We start from the raw sequence: 25,278 nt of genomic DNA, 5'->3' as shown, positions 1-25,278 counted from the left end.
GCAATATTTAGCAATATATCGCGATTTATAGCAATAATTATAGCGATATGCGTTGATACCATTATCTAGGTATGGCTATATTCAGCAGTGTACATCAGAAGAAAATAGTAATAATCAGCGATATTTAGCAAAATCTAGCAATGACTAAAAATATCTAGCGATATCTGGCAATATCTTGTGTTATCTGGTATTATTTAGTTGATTCTAAGAAAATCTTCTTTATCCTGCGGCTTCTGATAAATTTTTAGCAGTATCACTCACTTCTAGTAATATTCGAGAATATCTAGCAACAGAATTTTTCAATAAACTGCATAATATAGCAATATCTAGTAATATGTAGCAATATATCGCAGCATATAGCGATATGAGGGAGAATATAGTGGTAACTAGCACCATATAGCAATAATTAGCTTTGTGCAGCAGCACAATATAGCAATTATTTAGCAACACTCACAATATATAGCGATATGCAATAATACCTAGCGGAATCTACCACTATCTAAATATATCTAGCAATATGTAGCTATATTCAGCAGTGTACATCAGCAGAAAATAGTAATAATCAGCGATTTTTAGCAAAATCTAGAACTGACTAAAAATATCTAGCGATATCTGGCAATATCTTGCGGTATCTGGTATTATTCTGTTGATTGTAACAAAATCTTTTATATTCTGCGGTTTCTAATACATTTTAACGATATCACTTAATTTTAGTAATATTCAAGAGCATCTAGTAGCGAATTTTTTCAATAAACACCATAATACAGCAATATCTAGTAATATTTAGCAATATATCGCAACATATAGCAATAATTAGCTGTGTCCAGCAGCGCAATATAGCAATGAGCATTATTTAGCAACACCCACAATATATAGCAATATGCGATAAAACCTAGCAGAATCTACCACTATCTAAAGATACCTAGCAATATGTAGCTATATTCAGCAGTGTACATCAGCAGAAAATAGTAATAATCAGCGATTTTTAGCAAAATCTAGAACTGACTAAAAATATCTAGCGATATCTGGCAATATCTTGCGGTATCTGGTATTATTCTGTTGATTGTAACAAAATCTTTTATATTCTGCGGTTTCTAATAAATTTTAGCAGTATCACTCACTTCTAGTGATATTCAAGAACATCTAGTAGCGAATTTTTTCAATAAACAGCATAATACAGCAATATCTAGTAATATTTAGCAATATATCGCAACATATAGCAATAATTAGCTGTGTCCAGCAGCGCAATATAGCAATGAGCATTATTTAGCAACACCCACAATATATAGCAATATGCGATAAAACCTAGCAGAATCTACCACTATCTAAAGATACCTAGCAATATGTAGCTATATTCAGCAGTGTACATCAGCAGAAAATAGTAATAATCAGCGATTTTTAGCAAAATCTAGAACTGACTAAAAATATCTAGCGATATCTGGCAATATCTTGCGGTATCTGGTATTATTCTGTTGATTGTAACAAAATCTTTTATATTCTGCGGTTTCTAATAAATTTTAGCAGTATCACTCACTTCTAGTGATATTCAAGAACATCTAGTAGCGAATTTTTTCAATAAACAGCATAATACAGCAATATCTAGTAATATTTAGCAATATATCGCAACATATAGCAATAATTAGTTGTGTGCAGCAGCGCAATATAGCAATGAGCATTATTTAGCAACACCCTCAATATATAGCAATATGCGATAATACCTAGCAGAATCTACCACTATCTAAAGATACCTAGCAATATGTAGCTATATTCAGCAGTGTACATCAGCAGAAAATAGTAATAATCAGCGATTTTTAGCAAAATCTAGAACTGACTAAAAATATCTAGCGATATCTGGCAATATATTGCGGTATCTGGTATTATTCTGTTGATTGTAACAAAATCTTTTATATTCTGCGGTTTCTAATAAATTTTAGCAGTATCACTCACTTCTAGTAATATTCAAGAACATCTAGTAGCGAATTTTTTCAATAAACAGCATAATACAGCAATATCTAGTAATATTTAGCAATATATCGCAACATATAGCAATAATTAGTTGTGTGCAGCAGCGCAATATAGCAATGAGCATTATTTAGCAACACCCTCAATATATAGCAATATGCGATAATACCTAGCAGAATCTACCACTATCTAAAGATACCTAGCAATATGTAGCTATATTCAGCAGTGTACATCAGCAGAAAATAGTAATAATCAGCGATTTTTAGCAAAATCTAGAACTGACTAAAAATATCTAGCGATATCTGGCAATATATTGCGGTATCTGGTATTATTCTGTTGATTGTAACAAAATCTTTTATATTCTGCGGTTTCTAATAAATTTTAGCAGTATCACTCACTTCTAGTGATATTCAAGAACATCTAGTAGCGAATTTTTTCAATAAACAGCATAATACAGCAATATCTAGTAATATTTAGCAATATATCGCAACATATAGCAATAATTAGCTGTGTCCAGCAGCGCAATATAGCAATGAGCATTATTTAGCAACACCCACAATATATAGCAATATGCGATAAAACCTAGCAGAATCTACAACTATCTAAAGATACCTAGCAATATGTAGCTATATTCAGCAGTGTACATCAGCAGAAAATAGTAATAATCAGCGATTGTTAGCAAAATCTAACAATGTCTAAAAGTATCTAGCGATTTCTAGCAAGAAATAATATAGTAGAAACAAATAGTAATATCTAGCAGAATATAGCAATATCTAGCTCTATACAGTCATATGTAGCGATAACCAGTAGAATTTAGCGATATCCCGCAATATTTTGCATTATTTGGTATTATTTAGTTGCATCTAACAAAATTTTACTCAATTCTATCAATATATAGTGATATCTAGCAAATTATAGCACTATATAGAAACATCTAGCGATATTTGGTAATATATAGCAATAATTAGCGATAAAGCTATATAAGAAAATGAAGGTATCTAATAATATCTGCCGTAATATTAACTAACAATATATTCAGTGTATACTTCGTAATACTCTCCATTTTTGGTCTCTTGATCTCTCTGATGTAAAATTAGTTTCTTTTATAATTCTTTAAAGGTAGATAAAGATTTGACGTTTCCACTTCTTTTAGTTGAAACGTCAAATAATTTTAAATTAGAAGAGACCTAAAATCAAGAACATTTAGAAACATATCAAAAGTTCTAAGAAATGAGAAATTAAAGAAAAATATTCAGTATATCGATATACAGATATATACCGACTATATGGGCATTTATAGAGGACAATTAGTGTCCAAAAATCAATGTTCTGGAGGCGATGAGGTTTACTAGGAAAGGTTCGTTCTCTGCGGCCAAAACTACTATGGCAAAAACTGTTTTAAAAAGCCTGAACTTAAATCTGAAGTAACTTTATCTGAAAACTTATAAGACCAGAACGAAAATTTAGAAATTGATCCTGAAGATTGGAACTTAGCCATCAGCAACAACAATAATCAACAGCTAACATTCAAAGATACCATAGACGTCGACGACGATTTGATAGTTTCAGGAGAACTAGCTGAAGGCGACATTATTAAGTGGTCCGGGCATCTGAATTTGGAATTACAAAAATTATATTCACGTAGAGCCACTAAATTAATTTCTGGATGCGCCAATGATGGAAGATTTTATCCATTCTCTAATTTTTCTTTTGAAATAAAATTTAAAACGTTCCTTTGCAAATAAAAACGTAAGATATCGTGTTGAACGTATTTACTTTGGTACGTAAAAATAAATGAGTGCGCAGAAAAACGAGCTTAGTCCATATAGAGAAATACGTTAAGCCCCAAATATCATTTCTCAATAAGTGCTCCCATATTTTCCCCCGATATCCTGTTTAAATCAGAACGAGTTGCAATATATCGAATATTAAGGTTTCGTTTGGAAAGATGAAAATAAACTCAAAGGAATAGGAAGGATATACGGAACAAAATATATATTTGGTTTTCATCTTTTTTTTTATTGAACAGAAAGACCTTATGTACACAATTACAGAAAAAACTTGGTTATCAAAAATAATTGCACCAGAAATAAATATTGATAATACATCGATTTTTTTTTATGTAAAAAGCTAGCCTTGGTAGCTGATTCTAGATGTCTGCTCCTCTTCAAAGAAAGAAGTCTCGATTAATTGACGTTCTACCCGTCTGCCTCTCTATAGATCTTGATCTAGGTGAGATTATGCCGAACAGCTCCGAAGAGTATCTGCCGTAGACCTTCTTCTATGTTCTAAGCCGTCCTAATTTCTGGACCGTCTATAAATCGAATTGTTTTCTTCTGTATTGATTTGAGTATCTTCAGGGTATGCTTTGGAGCCTAGCTCCAAATGCTCGAGCTATACTCCAAAATTGTTGGAAATGATTCAAATATAACCAAAAATTATTTTACATGCCGATTTATCATAAAAAAGCATGACCAAAAGATATATAGGATCAGAATTTATAGATATCTAGACATATTTAGGAATACTCAACGATATCCAGCCTCAAAAACTTTCAATAAACAGCATAATATTGCAATCAAGTTTATTGATTTGTATTTGTATTTATTATAAACTTGATTTGAAACTTGATCTTCAAAAATACGTTATTGAATTTGTGTAAGCGAAAAATATCGAAGATGAATGAAGAACATAATAACGATAAGGTTTAGAGCAATAAAACAAACAAGTATAAAGTGGAAAAGCATGAAACACGAAAGATAATTCAAGCATCCATTAATCTCCACGAAGGAAACGTAGGTACGGAGCTAATTTAGTTTTTTTTTTTTTCGCTAGTTTACTAGAATTATTTGGTTTTTTTGGATCCTAGAGTACATTTTATTTTGTCTAAAATGTTGCTGTAATTTAAAAAATGAACAATTCAGTTTTACGACGCTTCCTAGTTCGCCCTTTTTGCCGGTTCGTAGAAGATGGCTTTTATTCCCAAACGGAGAGTGGTACGTGTAATTTTCATAAAATATAAGACTGTTTTGAGCATGGAAATATATGGAGAACGTACAATACAAATATTGTTGTTGCCGTGTTTATTTATGTTTCGTAATATGGAAAAATTTCTGACTGTTGTTGAGAGAGCTTTGTTCAAGTTTGAATTATTTATAAATAAGCTGCCCTATATAAGAATATGCGTTACGAAATAAAAAATATATTCGACATCTCATGTTGAGTAGATGAAATAAAAAAAATTCCAATCGATTAATTGATAATCGATTTTTTTTATGTAAAAAGTAAACCTTGGTAGTTGATTCCACATGCTTGCTCCTCTTCTAAGAAAGGAATCCAGATAAATTGAGGTTCTGTGCGTCATGAGCCGCGTCAGTCTCTCGATAGATCTTGCTCTAGGTGAGATTATGTTGAACAGCACCGAAGAGCATCTGCCGTGGACCTACTTCTACACTCTAAGCTGTTCAAGTTTCTGGTCACATCTGGATCGCCTATAAGACGAATTGCTCTCCTCTGTATTGAGTCGAGCATCCTCGGAGTATGCCTGGGAGCCGAGTTCCAAATGTGTGAACAATACTCCAAAGATCTGGGCCTTTTATAGGACTAGAAACTAATACGGAGGACTGGCAAGTTTTTGCGAAGCTGAATTCGTTTACATGACTCTGCCAGGACATATTTCCCTCAACCTCAACAATCGGCAATAACAAAGCGAATTTGCGAAAACCAAATCCTGAGCTGCAATGCCAGCCTTCTTTGTAAATACAGCAGCTTGAGTATTTGCTCCATCTTATCCATCAGATTGCTTACTACTTCAGATATTCGTGTGAAAAAAAAATTGGATGCAATGATGATATAGAAACCAAAATGTAGAGATGGTATTGGAATTCTGGTCATTAGATGGCTAAGAAATATTTTCGTATTAAAATCCTTGGCCAGAAGGTTTCCTTCTATTGCTCCAATTCTTCAGCAGGATACAGTAGCTCCAAAAGCTTGTATTATCTATTTTATCATAAACAATTCCTTACTAAACTGTAACAGATTAGTTAAAAATTTGTTTCTGAAAATTTTGAGAAACATGCATCGTTATAATTATCTGTATCGGCCGGTGTTATGGATCTTTAGGTAAGATAGCTTTTATGAGAAAAGAACTGAACAATTTACCTCAAAATATGTTTTAAATCGGATTTTCAATTAATAAAATGTAAAATATCTTTAGATATATTTGAAAAAAGACCGGTAACGGTCACCTTCAATCTTGTCCAAGACTTCAGAGAGCTCTCTTCAAAACAGCTTCGTTAACTATTAGCAATCTTTTCCTTTTATAACTCGACACTGTAGAAAATAAGTGAAAATGATCACTTGAACGTTTGATTAAGGTACGAAATCTACTGATTTCTATATAAAAATGATCCTTCTCGCTTAACATTCAAACTTGATTGTTTTAGGGGTCGTTTTGACATTACAACCACCTATACCTAGAAGAAATGATCTACATCTTATTGTTTTGCTTCCAAAATACATAGACTCCTTCCAAATGCGGCGTTCCCTAGTATTACTCCTTCAAGGTACTTAACGAAATGTGCAGGACATTCCCAGAGTAGATTTTCTGTTATTTCCATGGCTTGCTCGCAGAATCTGCAGTTGTTGTCCTTTGCCAAGTCCATGGTGTCGAAAGTAAAGTTGATTAAGCGCGAATATAAAAAAATCGATCGTGAAATTTGTTATTTTGGCTGTTTAATTCAATTATTGAGAAAATGCTGAGTTATTCTCTTCAACTTAATCCCTATTATGTCGTAATGATATCAATCCGAAAAATATTGCTTCGCAAAGTAAATCGAAGAATTTTTTAATAACAGATTATTGGAAGTAATCCGACCGATATGAGGTTATACCACCATCAGTTAGTTTATTTAGAGATTACTAAAAAATATGAGAAAAATTTGAATGAAACATGATATGGGTTGATGTATACGTTATAGATTATCAAAAGACTTTCCGAATTACTGGTTACATCCAGATTGACCTTTTTCTTATTTACAGGCCAAGGTTAAGTTAGGTTAGGTCATAAAATTTCAACCAATTACTTTGAATTCATGATATATTATAATTAAGCTCCTGGTTGAAAAATGGTTAACCAGAATTCTATATTAGAATATCGATAATTCTTTTTCCAGCTATGCCTTTTAAATATCTTTAAATATAAACTTTGAGGTTAGAAAACAGAAACAAATCTTGTTAATACGCCGAGTCGTCAACTAACTAGAAGGGCGATTCGTCAATTTTAGCCATGCCATCACCGAAGTGTGTCCTGATGGAAAAGCATTTTCTTTTTTTTTTAAATGCGCTCGCTTTTTCGCAATTTCTCTTCAAGGCTTTGAGTCTATTGGTTTCTTTGCCATATACTCTTTCCGTGGGCACACTCAGATCACTTCTAAGGTTTTTTCTTGTAACAAACAATCGAGGCATTGCTTATCCCACTTAGCACCCTAGATTGGAACCTTGTGATGATTGTGAGGTTTGATTTAAAGTTGCTTATGTCCAGACTGGTTTAAAGATAATATTGTATACCAGTAGTTTATTTTTTATTGATAATGTTGATCTACAATAACTCGATAATGTTTTTGTAATATTTAACCTCCGTTTAGACCGTAGATATATGAGTTCATCATACTGAAAACACAAACAAGTTATCGTCTTCAGAGATTGAAGTTTCTGTAGTCTCTGAAGACGATAACTTGGTTCTCAACGGTTATAGAAATTCCAACCGAGTTCATCATGTAGGAATCCTCTTATTCAGGTGATTGTCCGGGACACTTTTGGATGTTATGCGCTTTGAGCTTATTTAATTTATTGCACTATGCTACTTCTTAGCCCAATTCTTAATTTTATTGATCCCATCCTGTAGTTTTGCTGCTGCTTCGATTTGATCTATATGTACAGCTAATACAGCTGTGTTATCAACAAACTTTGTCAACTTCAGTTTATTATTTGTAGGTATAACAGCAGAAATAACTTTTGGTATGACTTTAGAATGTTGCCGAAGCTCCTGGCAACTTTTTCTTTAGTTTATATTGTAATCCTTTATGCCAGACACTCGTATATAGATTTAAATTTAATTATCATACTTTTTAATGAATAGATTCATATTTTGGATCTAAAATTTAATATTTATCTCATAATTTTTACAATTTTTGCTTTTTTAACAGATGAAAGCTCTTGGATATCGAGTATTATCTGCTAAAATCAGTATATAAGATTTTCTCAATGCGTCCAATTTATTTACTCCCTCTAATTTAATTTCGAATTTAAAATACGAACGTTTAAGTTACCCTTTCTTTTCTCTTGTATTTTATCGACATTTTGATTACAATTCACTTCCAATTATGCCGATTACTCCGCATTCTCATTAGGCAAATTAAAGAAATTGGGCGCCAAAGTACGATTTGATCGTATCGAAATTAAGACACCATGCCGAGTATTACATCAGCGCGAGAATCGATAATAAAAGTTTCATCAATATTCATTATCATCAGGGACCAGAGACAAATCAGAATATAGCACGGGGGATTTTAAGACAAATTAAACACAAAAGACAGAAAAACTTTTAATTGGTATTAGAATTAGAATTAGTTTATTTTTTCTTTTTCAGAGTACTGGGATTTTTTTATTCTCTTCTCATCCATTTTTCCGAACCTTTGCTATTTCATTTAGTTCCTTCCCCCTTTTTCTTTTTCCTGTTTTCCTTGTTGTAGCCAAGTTTTCCTGGATCCTTCTCTCCTTTCTTTTCCATATCCATCCTTAGTGTGCACCGTTGAAAAGATTGGAGTATGATTGGAGAATATAGGTCTAGGGATAATTCGGCTTTAAAATATTTTACATTGAAGCCTTTCGTGCTTACAAAGTCTAATAGGTCAAGGATCTTCTTGGGCTCTGAGTGCCTATAAGTGGGCTCGCCTATTCAAAAGTATTGTAGATTATTTCCTCTCATTGCTGCATATAAATCTTCATCTCATAACCCCAAAACCCATAAGGTGTTTTTGGTATTCCTCTGGTTTCCTTGAGCCTCGAACTCTTTTTTTGTTATTATGTTTTGGAGGCCAATAAAGACATTTTTCCAATCCTTTGCTATTTCATTCAGTTCCTTCCCCCTTTTTCTTTTTCCTGTCTTACTTGTTGTAGCCAAGTTTTCCTGGATCCTTCTCTTCTTTCTTTCCCATATCCATCCTTAGTGTGCGTCGTTGAAAAGATTGGAGTATGATTGGAGAATATAGGTCTAGGGATAATTTGGCTTTAAAATATTTTACATTGAAGCCTTTCGTGCTTACAAAGTCTAATAGGTCAAGGATCTTCTTGGGCTCTGAGTGCCTATAAGTGGGCTCGCCTATTCAAAAGTATTGTAGATTATTTCTTCTCATTGCTGCATATAAATCTTCATCTCATAACCCCAAAACCCATAAGGTGTTTTTGGTATTCCTCTGGTTTCCTTGAGCCTCGAACTCTTTTTTTGTTATTATGTTTTGGAGGCCAATAAAGACATTTTTCCAATCCTTTGCTATTTCATTCAGTTCCTTCCCCCTTTTTCTTTTTCCTGTCTTACTTGTTGTAGCCAAGTTTTCCTGGATCCTTCTCTTCTTTCTTTCCCATATCCATCCTTAGTGTGCGTCGTTGAAAAGATTGGAGTATGATTGGAGAATATAGGTCTAGGGATAATTCGGCTTTAAAATATTTTACATTGAAGCCTTTCGTGCTTACAAAGTCTAATAGGTCAAGGATCTTCTTGGGCTCTGAGTGCCTATAAGTGGGCTCGCCTATTCAAAAGTATTGTAGATTATTTCCTCTCATTGCTGCATATAAATCTTCATCTCATAACCCCAAAACCCATAAGGTGTTTTTGGTATTCCTCTGGTTTCCTTGAGCCTCGAACTCTTTTTTTGTTATTATGTTTTGGAGGCCAATAAAGACATTTTTCCAATCCTTTGCTATTTCATTCAGTTCCTTCCCCCTTTTTCTTTTTCCTGTCTTACTTGTTGTAGCCAAGTTTTCCTGGATCCTTCTCTTCTTTCTTTCCCATATCCATCCTTAGTGTGCGTCGTTGAAAAGATTGGAGTATGATTGGAGAATATAGGTCTAGGGATAATTTGGCTTTAAAATATTTTACATTGAAGCCTTTCGTGCTTACAAAGTCTAATAGGTCAAGGATCTTCTTGGGCTCTGAGTGCCTATAAGTGGGCTCGCCTATTCAAAAGTATTGTAGATTATTTCTTCTCATTGCTGCATATAAATCTTCATCTCATAACCCCAAAACCCATAAGGTGTTTTTGGTATTCCTCTGGTTTCCTTGAGCCTCGAACTCTTTTTTTGTTATTATGTTATGGAGGCCAATAGAGACATTTTTCCAATCCTTTGCTATTTCATTCAGTTCCTTCCCCCTTTTTCTTTTTCCTGTCTTACTTGTTGTAGCCAAGTTTTCCTGGATCCTTCTCTTCTTTCTTTCCCATATCCATCCTTAGTGTGCACCGTTGAAAATATTGGAGTATGATTGGAGAAGATAGGTCTAGGGATAATTCGGCTTTAAAATATTTTACATTGAAGCCTTTCGTGCTTACAAAGTCTAATAGGTCAAGGATCTTCTTGGGCTCTGAGTGCCTATAAGTGGGCTCGCCTATTCAAAAGTATTGTAGATTATTTCTTCTTATTGCTGCATATAAATCTTCATCTCATAACCCCAAAACCCATAAGGTATTTTTGGCATTCCTCTGGTTTCCTTGGGATTCGAATTCTTTTTTTGTTGTTATGTTTTGGAGGCCAATAAAGACATTTTTTCAATCCTTTGCTATTTCATTCAGTTCCTTCCCCCTTTTTCTTTTTCCTGTCTTACTTGTTGTAGCCAAGTTTTCCTGGATCCTTCTCTTCTTTCTTTCCCATATCCATCCTTAGTGTGCGTCGTTGAAAAGGTTGGATCTTCTTGGGCTCTGAGTGCCTATAAGTGGGCTCGCCTATTCAAAAGTATTGTAGATTATTTCCTCTCATTGCTGCATATAAATCTTCATCTCATAAGCCCAAAACCCATAAGGTGTTTTTGGTATTCCTCTGGTTTCCTTGAGCCTCGAACTCTTTTTTTGTTATTATGTTTTGGAGGCCAATAAAGACATTTTTCCAATCCTTTGCTATTTCATTCAGTTCCTTCCCCCTTTTTCTTTTTCCTGTCTTACTTGTTGTAGCCAAGTTTTCCTTCTCTTCTTTCTTTTCCATATCCATCCTTAGTGTGCGTCGTTGAAAAGATTGGAGTATGATTGGAGAATATAGGTCTAGGTCTAGGTATTCCTTTGGTTTCCTTGGGCTTCGAATTCTTTTTTTGTTATTATGTTTTGGAGGGCAGTAAAGACAAAGTGATCTTCAACAGCAATTGGTGCTGCTTGTATGTTCGATGTTGAATATGCTTCCAGCTCGTGGTGATTAATGCTTTTTCTAATTATTGTCGATATGTCGATGTAACAGAAACAGTGAAACTTTATTTTGATCAATGTTTATTTAGTCAATTATGAAAGCTGATGGTATTATCTCCTTTAATCTTTCAATCTTCCATACTAACACTAAAAGAAAAACGAATTTTCTTCGCTGGAACTCCTAGCACTTCGACAAATTGGTTAGAGAAATGCGGCAATTGGAGATTATATATAATGACATCTAGACCAGCATCTCACCTCTCCCCAAATAATCTCTGGTAGTTAAAGAACGCTCCTAAATGTGCTCTATTGCCGTTTTACCGTTTCCCACTATCTCGATAGATATCTAACGATTGAAAATTGAAAGTGCCGGATTAATTTATTACAATTATCTTCGCCAAGGAAATGGAAGTTTGAAAAATCACTTCCAATTAACTACTAGAGGGTTTGAAGCTAGAGAAATATTGAAAAAATACAGTGAATAAATTGTAAGTCAAAATAATACAACAGTAAGAGCTAAAACCTTGGAATTAATCTTAATTTTTCATTGTAAATGTTTAACTATGATAAAGTAACAATCACGGTACCGAAATTGGAATTTGAATCGGAAAAGAATTGAAGGAAGAATAAGGAGAATTAAATAATAATTAGAAGGGTAAACAAAGCAAAAAGAAGTTGACTTTATGATAGAGGACATCGAGAGAATGATAAAGCTACTTAGACTGGTAAAATCTAAAAACGAATATCGAACATTGAAGAAGTTACGATGCCCGAATGGAGAGGTAAAAAGGAAGAAAAGGGAGGTGTAATCACAAAAAATTTAATATGAATAAGAAAATACGATAAATAAAAAACATATTCAAAAAGCAAGCACTATAATTGAATGAATATTCTTCGACAAAAACGGTTTGGAGGATTGTCGTGACTAAGATACTTTGAGAGGTGGAGATGTATAACTGAAATTAGAAATTATGTTGAATCAAATAAAATATCTTCAAAATTGATAGAACTAATGAACGGAGAAGGCAAAAAATGTCTGAATACAGACCAATAACTCGTTAGTTATGCTCTCAAATTTTTTCTTAACGTATGAATAAGGTGCAAATCCGAAGAAACTCTTGAAGAAGCCAAATTATTTTCAGAAATGTGTTAGAGACTCTCTTTAATATGGATTTAGAGATAGCATTCGATAGATACATACAAGAATCATTAAAATCAACTCAACAGTTAATAAAACTGATGAAGAACGGCTAAGAAAAGTTTGTAATAACTTGCCTTATCGAGTTTTGCAACTGAAAGATTATGGGAAGTATTTGAAATTCCTCGAAAAATCCTTGGGTTTCAATTGACATTTTCACGAGAAAATGAGATTTTCTTTGTACAAAAATGAGTCCTACCGCAATTTTTTGATTCCTATCATGTTCATAGAACGATAGATCGATTTTGTTATCCAATTTTTTTGGCAGCATGGTTGGAAGGGTTCTAAGGACTAGATTATATATACAAAAATGCAAGATGAATTATCAGACAAAGGATATAATATTTTCTGTATTCTGTAATATTTTTAAGACATAAGGGCAGAAAGGTTACGTTGATCTTTTATACTTAAAACTATTGTTGCTGTTCTAACTCTTGCCATTTGGTATATTTCTCAAGAACGTTAATTTGAGCCTATTTAAAAAGAGATACCAGTGCCTTATGGGTATTTGGTTTATGAGGGTCAATTTCTATTCCAAATCCTTAAAATTAAACAGTATCATTATTAAAAATCTAATCATCTTTATCTTGATTCCATCTCATTGTCATCTCGGAGGTTTTTTTTGAGCATCCGTAGTGCAGTGGCTTTCATCTTCATCATCATCACCGTCTTCGGATATTTCACTATGTTTCTTCATCGATTTCTCTTCTATCATACTTATTTTCTTCTTCGTTATTTTCGTTAGTATCACCATTATCATTCAAAATTCAAAAATAGAAAAAAATCATAAAAAAACGTGTTTATATGCATGAAAAATTACACAGAAATTATTTACCGTCATTTGCTATTAAAATATCCGTAAAGCAAATCGAATGGTTGTAGGAAGAACTGATTTTAACCAAGGATCGAGAAGATTCCTTTGAAACTGACAAGGTACATAACGAAGAAGAGGTTTAGTACATCACTTTTTGTCAGGTTTAAAACTACATTAAACTATGGAAATTGCATTAAATAACATAAATTGCTTAGTTGACGTATGGTTGAAAGGTCTTCATCAATTGTTGAGATTTAAGAAACTAATTTTAATAGTAGGACAAGTTTAGGAGGACTACTAATACAGTGAAGAAGGAACCTTTGGATTTGGCATCTTTTAAAATTGTTAAGTTTCACACACTACTGACTGATTGTTCGGGGAAATGACAGTTTCAATATGTGGATTTAACAGCCCGTGTATAACTCCTCATCTTCATAATACAAAATGTGCATTAAGAGCTTAAGAGATTAGTATCTTTTTTAAAAAACATCAACTAAGCTTTAAATGATATTGACAGATTAATATAAGAAGTATTTAATATTAGGTAGATTTGTTACTGGGGAATTGAGGGTTATTTTTGATGACGATAAATATAAACAAACTTGAAAGATAAGACGAAAGGAATTTATTGCGATTTAAGGCCGATTTATGAACTTGACTTCCGTTTATCGTTGCCGTTTGACTTCTATGGACTCTAGTCATAAACTTGACGTTGTTAAAGCTAACCTAAAAATTTTGTAATTTTTGTAATTGTAATTGTAAAATTTTGTAACCCATATGGTTAGGGGCTTCTGATGTGTCTGTTTCGGATTGGTTGAACTCCAGTAGCGTCAATTTCACTTGTTGACTTGTTCATTCAGATGAAAATGAGCTTCATCCAAAAACAAGTAGTTGGTAAACGTTGGAAAGCGTTCAGTCATCTGGGGTACCAAGTCAAGCCTCTAACCAGAATCCTGAGGCTCCAATTCTTGCACCAACTGAATTTTATAAGGCCCAAAATCTACCCCGAAGCCCCAGATTGTTGGTAAAGAATTGAATACAATAAAAACTGCAATTATCCGAACCATATTGAGTTGATTGGCTATGCAACCAGATTATACAAATGTAGAATCTCATCCACTAGTCCTACCAAGCATTGTGTACATTAGATGTTTTTATTCTAAAAAACCATAAATATCCTTATCTGATTATTTTATGATTATTTATAGTTATTGTATACGATGAGATTTAGTATTTAAGGCAGTTTGTACACCGATACTGGGTTCTTAATAGTTTGATATTCGTCGAGTACCTTAGTAAACATAATGAAACCATTTTTTTTGCTTAATAAATCGTTTATTTTACAAAGTTGCGAATTGAGTTATTTAACTAATTGCTAATTACTTAAGCTAGGAAATAACATAAAAAATGCGGCTCGACTTGAAGATATTGCCTGGAAGTTATGCAAAATTGAATATTTATCAATAGCCACGATTGATAACAGGATGCAGTTTGTGCAAACAAGCCATCCAACTACTACTACTGTGTCCATTCAAATCCAAGTTGATTTTTGGTTTCGCCAACAAGTTGACTCCAAAATTTTCTATCCTCAGCCATGTTTACTTCTACAACAAGTCTCCTTACATCTTCATCCACTTGGTCATTCCATCTTGCTCTTGGGTTGTCCTCTCTACACTCTTCTTATTGTTGTATCTTCATCCCTTCTTCTTACATGGCCCAGCCAACTAATTCTTCTACTTCTTATTATAGCCACAATATCTGGTCGTCTGTACCGGTCCCTGAGTTCTCTGTTTTTCAGTATCTGCATACTCCTCCTTTAAAAACTCCCTTAATATTTCATTTTCAAATGTTATTAACTTCTTCTGAATGTGTTTTGTTCCAACATACTATAACCAAAATAGTCAAATGTATGCTAGCCACTACCAAATTCAATGCAACAAAAACAAGGCCAGGCTGCAATGAACCATAGTCAACCGAACCAACCATGTACTCCACTACAAAAACTATACCAGTTTCGCAAAATATCGATGAAGAAATAAATAGGCAATTAGTACACAATGAAGAACGACTGAAGAAGATACAAAAGACAGACAAAGATTACTGAATACTGGCTAGGAAACAAAACTGTAAGAGAAAATGGATTCAGGGGTTTAAATTATTTAGATAACTAATCAAAATAAGTAATTACCACTTTTGATAATTAGTTGCTAGCCTTATTTTTGTCTTTCAAATACATAAATTGATGCACCGTATACATTTGCTGATTTCATTGGCAATGAATTATTTGCAGCTCCTGTGACTTGGTCTAGAATATTTGGTGGAGTTAAACTTTCATCATCATCAGACATTTTCACAAATTTTGTTTTTGAAAAGCACATATTAAATTATTAAAGGTATAGGAGTAGAAAAAATAAAAACAAAAATCAATTGAAAAGACATTCGTCGCCCTAGTTAGTATAACCATAAATGGTGACGATGTTTACTGAAATCCTATTATACAGTGTACACAAATACAAAATTCGATTACTTTTAAATATGTCGTGTTCTTCAATTGGATTAATTAACTTGGTGATGATGTCGCCGTCTGGCGTTTTGTAAACTCTGAGATCATAAAACTTTCACCGTCTCAAAATACTCAAGAAGATAAATTATTTTTTTAAGCCCCCATATCTCGCTAGTTTTTATGAACGTTCGTTAGCATCATCTGGATTGGATAATGCAGATACACACACACTGAGTTATTTTTTTGTAAACGTATTTATTTACTTTAACTAAGTGTACGTCACTTTTTTATGTTGGTGTAGTAAAAAAAACTCCAGCCATTCGACAAGTTGAATTATTAGAAAAAGGGTAAATTGTGAAGGCGTTGTGGACGTCTTTCCTGGAAGTTTATAGGTGGTATTTTAATTTTCAACTGGTATTTTAAACCGATAAATTTTAGTCGGTGCAGACGTTTACGAAATAAAATTAGAGTTTGCAGAGCGTAGTTTTTCCGACACGTGTCCGATCATGCATCCGATCGTATTCCGATCGTGCAGTCTTTGTTTTTTGTTACTAAATTGGCAATAATGTCGAGTATAAAACCAAAAGAGCTTATTGAAGAAGTGAGGAAGTATCCAGTACTGTATGACTAGACAAAGGAGCAGTACCGAAACGCCGACTACAAAGACATGGTATGGAAAAAAGCTGCTAAGGAATTAAATGTCAAAGGTGGGGTATACATTTTCCAAACCATGTCGCACTAACACCAAATGCGCCAGCCATCACTGGAGAAAGTGAATTAGTATCTTACCTCAAAAAAACTGCCATACGGTGTCTAGAAGTGATTGCTTGTCTAAAATATGTGTATTACTCAGACAAAGTTTCTTCGAGTTCAAGTACCAACAGATTACACGCCGCCCTCAACATTCTATAATATTGGTAAAATTTTGTCTAGTCATCCAACAGATGAGGTAAAAGTTTATAATATTCTCCTTCCACGGATTTTCTTTTCCAAGCAGAATGTAATCTTCTCTTTATAAACAGATGACCCACAGGATCTAATGTGTCCTCTTCTCTTGCTGTGGCTATGAAGATGTTCAGTGCTACATCCAATTGATATTTTTTCCTTACAGTTTCCCAGGAATATCTTTGCTTGTCTCAGTAACTTATTTATTTTTTTGTTGTTTCCTTTATCATTATTTGATCGATTCCATAGAAGGATTCAAGTCATACAAAGGTTTTATATGCTCCATTCCAGTGTGTAGTAATCCCCATCCTTACATACGGATATAGAAAGAGGTTGTTCACTTTAAAACGAGAGGTCTTGCGAAGAAAGTAAAAAAATGCCATGAAGTAACAAGTAGGAAATAGAATATCTTAGATCTAACTGACGCCAAAAAAAGCGGGAGACGAACACCTGGTTAGAATAGGGGGACTGTAAACTTTGTACTGAAAGTTCTAACGAAGGATATTTGGAGTCATCTGTGGCGCAATAGATATAACTCCAAAAATACCATATAGTAGCAAGTAGGAATGCCATCAAAGTGGAAAGTTTAAGATACGCTGAACATGTCAATTCAGCACATTATCAATTATTGAACCTCAGCGAACAGGAACCAGAAAAGACGGCATGCAAAAACTAGTAATACGGTTATTGTAGACTTTGGAACGGTTCCTGCGAAAGAAACTTGGAGCAATCTGTGGCGCCATATATATAACTTTGAAATTCAAACAAAATACCATGAAGTATCAAAGTAAAATATCTTAGATATGTTGGATCAGTAAAAAGGGAGGCGAAAACTTGTTTATAATAGGGAAATTGTAGACTTTGAAATGAAAGTTCTAGCGAAGGATATTTGGAGCAATCTGTGACATAGATATTACTTGTAAAGTCACCCAAAAAACCATAAAGTAGAAAGTAGAGAAACCATCAAAGGAGAAAGTTTGAAAAACGCTGAACAAGTAAATACATCACACTATCAATAAAAAAAAAGACACAAGAAAAAGCGGGTGTCAAAAACTGGGATGTAATACGGAGATTGTAGACTTTGATCGAAAGTTCTTGCGAAGGAAACTTGGATCAATCTGTGGCTCTATAAACATAACTTTGAAAGTCATCAAAAAGAACGTCTTAGATACGCTGGACGTCTGATTATAGCACATTATCTATCGACAAAAAGGTTGGCGTTGCAACTAATAGACAGCAGAAATAGAGGCAGTCAAAAACGAGGGGATTGCTCGTAAAAAAAGGGCTCCCAACTGAAGGAGTTCTGGCGGATGAAGCTTCAGTCGGGGCTCAAAAATAACTCTTATTTCTATTTACTTTACTATCAAATTTATGAAATAGAATTAGTAATTTAGGTATTGAATATTAAACTATTTGTATTAAATTTCAATGTGTAAATTAAGATAGGAGTTGTAGTAACCGCGTATTCGTATCCATTGAATTGTAACTTTGACAACGTAAATAATTAGTTCAGGTGTATAGAACAACAAACGAAATTTCGAAATTAGCTGATACATATATGAAATTACGAAATTATTCAACAGAGACACACAAACACACACAGGGCGCGGACATGAGTTGTTGTCGACCATATATGATTCGAACAAAAAAATAACAAATCCTATTTCGACCGCGCCACATCACAACATATTATTACAGGCATTCGCCATATAAAGAGAAAATTCAATTATACTTTGTATTTTGGTTATTCCGCACGGCGTTTCACAAAATTAATAAAGCAAAATATGAAAATTGAGTTTTAGCGAGAAACAGTTGTATACGTTCAGTGAGGTAAATCTATATTTGTTCGAAGGTTATTAGAAATGTAAAGAAAATAATACTCTTTCTACATAGAAGTACCTGGTCTTAGATAATAGTAGAAATTTATTAAATTATTGTATTGTTTCTAGCTTTCAACAATTTTCACGAACTAATTTATTTTCCTCTCTGTTTATATATGATTACGGCCCCTGGTAATATTATTTTCGTTTCCAGGAATCACGGGAACTAATAAGTTAGAAAAACACAGGGACATCCCTTATCAATAGTAACCAGCTGACTATTAACTGAGTTAAATAATAAACCCTGTTCGAAAAACAACTAATGAAAGGGGTGAATCATTTAATCCGATAAAGTTTATCACGTACCAATAAGTATTAGAAAAATAACCGTAAATATATGAAAATCGATCAATTTTAAATGAAAATCTAGCATCAGTTTTATTCAAAAAATAATTTAACCAATTAGATATTGATATTTGTTCTGATATTACGCAGAATATGCGACAATCTATATTAATTTATTGTTGAATCGATGATTTTATTGTTTTTTAAATAACACAATTTGAATCCGCTACAAATCTTAACTAATTATTTCTCAAACGATGAATACATAAGTGTATTCGAAAGCTCGGAATATATTGGAGTTAGTACACTTTGGTATTTAATTTTGCCACATTCCTACTACGAAAACGCTTTTATAATGAATTATTGAAGCATTGAAATATTTATCGGTTTATAAAATTTACAATTGGGACTTATGTATGAAACAAAATATTTTGTAAATGGCCGCCAAGGCTTTGGTGGCATATGCGTACCATTTAGACGAAATTTATTGATACAGCGTCTAATTTCGGCTTTCAATGCTTCGATAGTTGCAACCTTATAGGCATAAACTTGTGACTTTAGTTAAATGGAGGTCACTTTTAGTCACCAAGTCGAGAAATGACACTATCAGGAGCAAACTCGTGCAAGATCGTTGATGTTTCACGGGCAGTACGACAAGTGGCACTCCCCTGATGAAACCACATGTCGTCAAGATGAATAGCTTCCAAATAAGGCACAAGAAACTGTCTTATAATAGCACAATAGCGTTCGCCATGAATCTTCTTTGTTTATGTCCAATTATTTCTCCAGGCCATAATGCATACCATATAGAGCCCCGTTGGTGATGCATCGCTTTCTTATGAATCATTCGTCGATTTTTATGTCCCAGATGCGACAATTTTGCCTATTAACAAAGTCAAAATAGGCCTAATAGCTGAAAATGATTTTGTTTGCAAAATCAGCAGATTGCTCAAGCTTCCATTTGGTGAATTCTTTTCGTTGTTCATGGTCTACTGGCAGAAGTTATTGAGTCAGTTGAATTTTGTAGGGATCCAGCTGTAAACCTGATAATTCCTTGAATTACTATCGAACACTTTCGAGTTTTTCGATTATTCTTTTCATAGATGATATGAATTAGACACAGTCAAATACGGCGTCTGTCAAATACGGCGCGCAATTCAGATCTTGCGCTCTAATTGAAACACTCTTTATAATGGCCGTACTTTTATCTTGTATAAGTTGTCGGTTTGAAATCTATTTGTAAAGGGTTTGTTTATACGTATTTTTTAATGCAATTAAAACTTCATTCGAACATTTCGTACTATGAAGTTATTATAGAAAAGTTAAATGCCGAAACATTCAAGTGGTAAATTCTCCAAACAATCAAAAGCACCCTAAAACACCTAAACAATTCATGAAACATCTCTTTAACCGTCCCATTTGCTTTAATACTACGATTTTAATTATCGCGAAATCAAGTTAACAGCTCCCCATCTAAAACTCAAAGCTAATATTGTGTGAGAGTTAAGTTTGAATATAACATCCCTAACATTCCTTTGTATAACAAGAAATATGTGTGAACACTAAATTTACTTTGATAGTATAGAGGGAGTTTCATAAATAGTGTGTTTCCAATATCCATTTTGTTTATTAAATAATTATACAAAAATAAAGCCTCTATATCCCAAGTATACTCTATCTACTCCATCGTAAACTATGGTTTAAGCTTAGATGCATTGCATTTTCAGCATTGCCTTTGGATTCAAATTTTTTCTCTTGCAAACATGCCATGGATCTGAATAAATAATAATCTAATATTGCAAAGCGCGGACTAAATATTGAGTTCATTACTAACAAGCTCTTCCTGGATATTTCACCGATAAAACCTCTTACATTCTCATCAGCTGTTCACTATATACCTCCACATTGATACCTCGACCATCTGGAATTATTTTCGCTCAATAAGACTTTCCTCTCAAATCGATTTCTATTTGCGACGGGTTCTGGTAATTATCTATTCGAATCTGACTTATTAAAACTCAAGAATATGTCTTGAAATCGCCGATCAGCCGTTATGGATTGTATGGTAGTTCTACTATCCGAGGGGATTGAAATTACTGGGTTTATACGAGCACCTCCAGCAGGATCGGCACTTATAGAAAAAGCATCGTTGATAATATATTGTTTTTCTTATTTATTTCCAATCCACTCACCCACTATTCACTTATTACTAAATACTTATATAATTTATTCAAATTCACTACTCGCTGATATAAAGCGCCTATTTATACACATGGGATTTCTCGATAATTCGAATTCTTGAATATAAACAAGCAACAAATTGCTGCCGTATATATAAAAATGTTGATGATATTTTAGGGAATTGCCCTTCGCATCTACCAAACTACAAGATTCTATTAACACAATTTAATAGGACCGGCTTCACGATTTACGTCAGTAGACGAGTTCGTAGTGATACTGAGGCCCAATTACATATATTGGCAGATCTCTTGGTCCTATAAGATAAAATGTAATCGTGTAAGGAAGTAGTTTATCGCACAGAAGGCGTCTCAGTGCTTAGAACCATGTTCTTTCTTTGTCGAAAAGAGTCCCGACCAATAATTCACCCCACTGACGCTGCTTCTACAGGAGTACGAAATACATTAGTGAGGGATGTGTATCATAATCTCATTCTCCAACTTTTCAACATTCAGGTTCATGTATATGATAGTTTTCATTTAATTTTACAATTTCTGCAATAGTAGAATGTATCTTGGATTGTGCAGCCATTTTAAAAGTGGAATTTGGCTTTAATCTTACCAGGTTAAGCCATATATCGTCGTGTTTCTAAATAGGATTTTGCTAGTTCTAAACCTGCAGGATAAAATATTTTAATATAAATTGAATAATTACGTAAAAATCTTTTCCAGTTGAGAACAAACCTTGTATAAATGACAGTTTGGCAAAATGGCGTGTGTTAATTCTCTAGTTAAGAACAGTTTTATTCAACTTTCTACGAAATCAATTACCCGAAATAAAAAAAAGCACAATCCCTTCGAAAACTTGTGAAATATTATAATCATAACTCAATTTTTTATGTGCCGTTCGTCGAACGTTTAATATCGCTCTTATAAATAAACGATTAAAGTTGTCGAACCTTCCAGATATTCCATAAATCAGAAAAAGGTAGAGAGAACGAAAACTAAAGCAATTTGTTCGGTGAAATTTTTGTTATTCTATTCGACGATCTGGGTATTAAAAGTTTTGTTCGCTTCGAAAATTGTACAATGTATAAAAATACGCGGCAACGTCGTCCATTTCACAAAACACGTGAATATGAAGTGAATACCAGGGTATAGTTTTATAAACACCAACATATAAATTTAAAGTGAAAAAGATTTTAGAAAAACTTATCAGCGATTATCTATTAAATAATCTCTACCGAGGGTTTATCCTCATCCAAAACTTCTGCCATTACACACAGCTCTTAGTTAAGGGCTAAAGAATGTTGGGAAAAAAGTTGGGCGCGGGAACCGTATCGATTTTTTGGGGGAGTTTTCAGACACTTTTCAATCGCTTCTGCCAAAGGTTTTTTGTACGATAAACCGTTGCTTTACCGCTGTTAATTGAGACCTTAAGAATGTTTCTAAACAATTTTTACTTGGAAACTGTTTAGAGTTTTCTCGCAAGTTTTACAACGTGGAAAACCGGCAGAGTAGCCATTTAATGTTGTACTAGGGTTTTACTTACAACTTTCAGGGTCTGATCTTGGGAATTGTTTTTATTTAGTTCTTGGACTAAAATAAAAGAAGTATTTGATGAAAACCGTAACAAAGCGATTGGCTTCCAGGGGTAGTTATGTTTGACTAATATCACAGTCTTATGCAAGAAATCTGGAGATGTTGGAATATGGACATGCGACTATTCTAAGGTACCTAAAGCTTGGTCCTCTAGTCATAATTTTTCGAGCAGAGTTATTAACAATTTAGGTCTGTACTGAATACAAATCTCATGTGCCAACCGAGCTCTGGAGGCGATAAAGGAAATGGTTGTCACTTTCAAGATGGTACAAAAACTCCCAACAAACAACAATGTGTAACTTGCGTGAGTCTCTGGATACTCTGGTAGCAGGAGAAACGAAAGGGCGAAAATGAGTTAGCAAAAAGTACGCTACTAAACTACCAAATACCCATATCCGATGATGGTATCATCTGAAGAACTGGATACAATTTTCTGAACAGGTTGCTGGAAATCCCAGGCATGTGACACACCAAAACCTTCTTCAGTGAGCCATCCGAGCTAGAAAGAAATTAATTGGGAGTAATAATCGGCTTGATTACTGGCCGACAAAACACCTCAAGACGCATAACGCAACTCACGCACTCAATGTCCAAAATGCGAAAAAGGAAAACACTGAAAACGCCACGTACTATTCAAATGCTTCTATTAGGTATATTCCAGAAGACATCTTGGGAAGGAGCGGTGAGAATACAGTGGAATGAAGGAGTAGGTCTTCACAATCGGTTCTCTACTTCTTCTTCCATAATAGGTCTAACGCCTGTTCTTTCTTGGATCTTTTTCCTGGTTCGGAATTGTCGCTCCGCCTCTTTCGTGGTCGAACTCTTCTCCGTACTCCAATTGGAGATTTATCTTTATATCTATCGTCTGTCATTCGACTTGTTTGTTTTCACTACTTTTTTGGTCTAATAATGTTTTTCCCGAGATCCGCATGACGATTTTCATTTCAGTGGTCTCCAAGAATTGTTTCGTTTTTGATGTTTCTTGTCTTAGGTGTTTGTTGCGCCATACTACGTTCTGAAGACATCCCACGACCTCATTTGCTCCAGCTACTGAACTCCAGCTCCAGAACTGGTGATGTTAATTCATCTTCATTTTCGGCACACAACATAATCGGTGAGGAAATTTTATAAAAGAATCGTTTTTTTGCGGGTATTATATTTTACAGTATATATCATATGGTATATATATTCTTTACGTAATTAATCTGCCGTCATGCAAGTAGATATTTGTGTAAATCATATCTTGTCGTGATCTTCTCACGACCACTATATGATATATTACCAATATTGATGAACTTTAAACAATTGTTGGATAATTTTCGATTTAAACTTCTCGGCGTTTCATTTTGATAGAATATAATTCATAAGATAACGACCTGGTGATTTTATTTGATATACTATCGGTTAAAACTATTAATTCTCTTGCCAAGTGATTTGTGTAAAACGATTTAATCCTATCATACGAATGCTGACAAGTAATAACACTGATTTTTTAGTTTATGATAATTTTGGAGCTACTAACCTTCTACTGCACCATATGGTGACCCTCCATATTCTTTTACAATCACTTACGATCATTATTTTTTCTATTTGGATATTGGTGCTCACGGTAGAGTATTAAAACTGTTTGGTGATGATTTTATGGGCCGTATACAAGGGTTTCGGCAGGATAAAACGTGTAAGGAAGACCGTGAAGTGAATCTGCAGAGTTCGCGATACCTATAATGTCAAGATCGTCGATTAAAGACTCGAAAGATAGCATACGAACTAAATATCATCAGCGAAACCGTTAGGAATATTTTCACTTAAGAGTTCCTGAAGCGGTTTCGACGAACCTTTCACAAGAACGGAATTTTTTTATGTAAAAAACAAGCCTGTGGATGTAGGTTCTAGTTTTCGAGAAAAACGTGCCTTTGTAGCTGATTCCATAGACTTACACCTCTCCCAATAAATTGACGTTCTGAGTTCTTCATGAGTCACGGAAGAGCATCTGCCTTGGTAGTATCGGTAAAAGTCAGGTCAGTGACCTCTCTGGTATGTTCTAAGATGTCCAAGTTTCGGCTCAACGCTCGATCGCCTCGAATTGCTCTTTTCTGAGTTGAGCCGAAAAGCTTCAGAGTATGCTTGGGAGCCGAGCCTCAAAGATGGACGAATTTGAGCTTGGTAAAGGATGAGAAATTATTGTGGAGTATGTAGCTTTTGGATTTTGGAGAGGACTCTAAGCTTTTGTGAAGCTGCCTCAGCTAATTCGGCTACGTGGTTTTGTCAGGGCATATTCCTCCCTATATCAACAGCGAACATTTCAATTTTAGAAAGGATCAAATACTGAGCTCTCTTTGTAAAAACAGCAACCTCGGGCAGATAGCTTCCACCCCACTTTAGAATGTTTTCAAGATTGCTATTGATGGTAGTAATCTGTTCTTCGAATATCAATCGTAGAAGACTATTTATAACAGGCTGAAAGGG

Source organism: Diorhabda sublineata, chromosome 6 (genome assembly GCF_026230105.1).
Source record: "Diorhabda sublineata isolate icDioSubl1.1 chromosome 6, icDioSubl1.1, whole genome shotgun sequence".
Classification (NCBI taxonomy): Eukaryota; Metazoa; Arthropoda; class Insecta; order Coleoptera; family Chrysomelidae; genus Diorhabda; species Diorhabda sublineata.
This window is presented reverse-complemented; position numbering follows the sequence as displayed.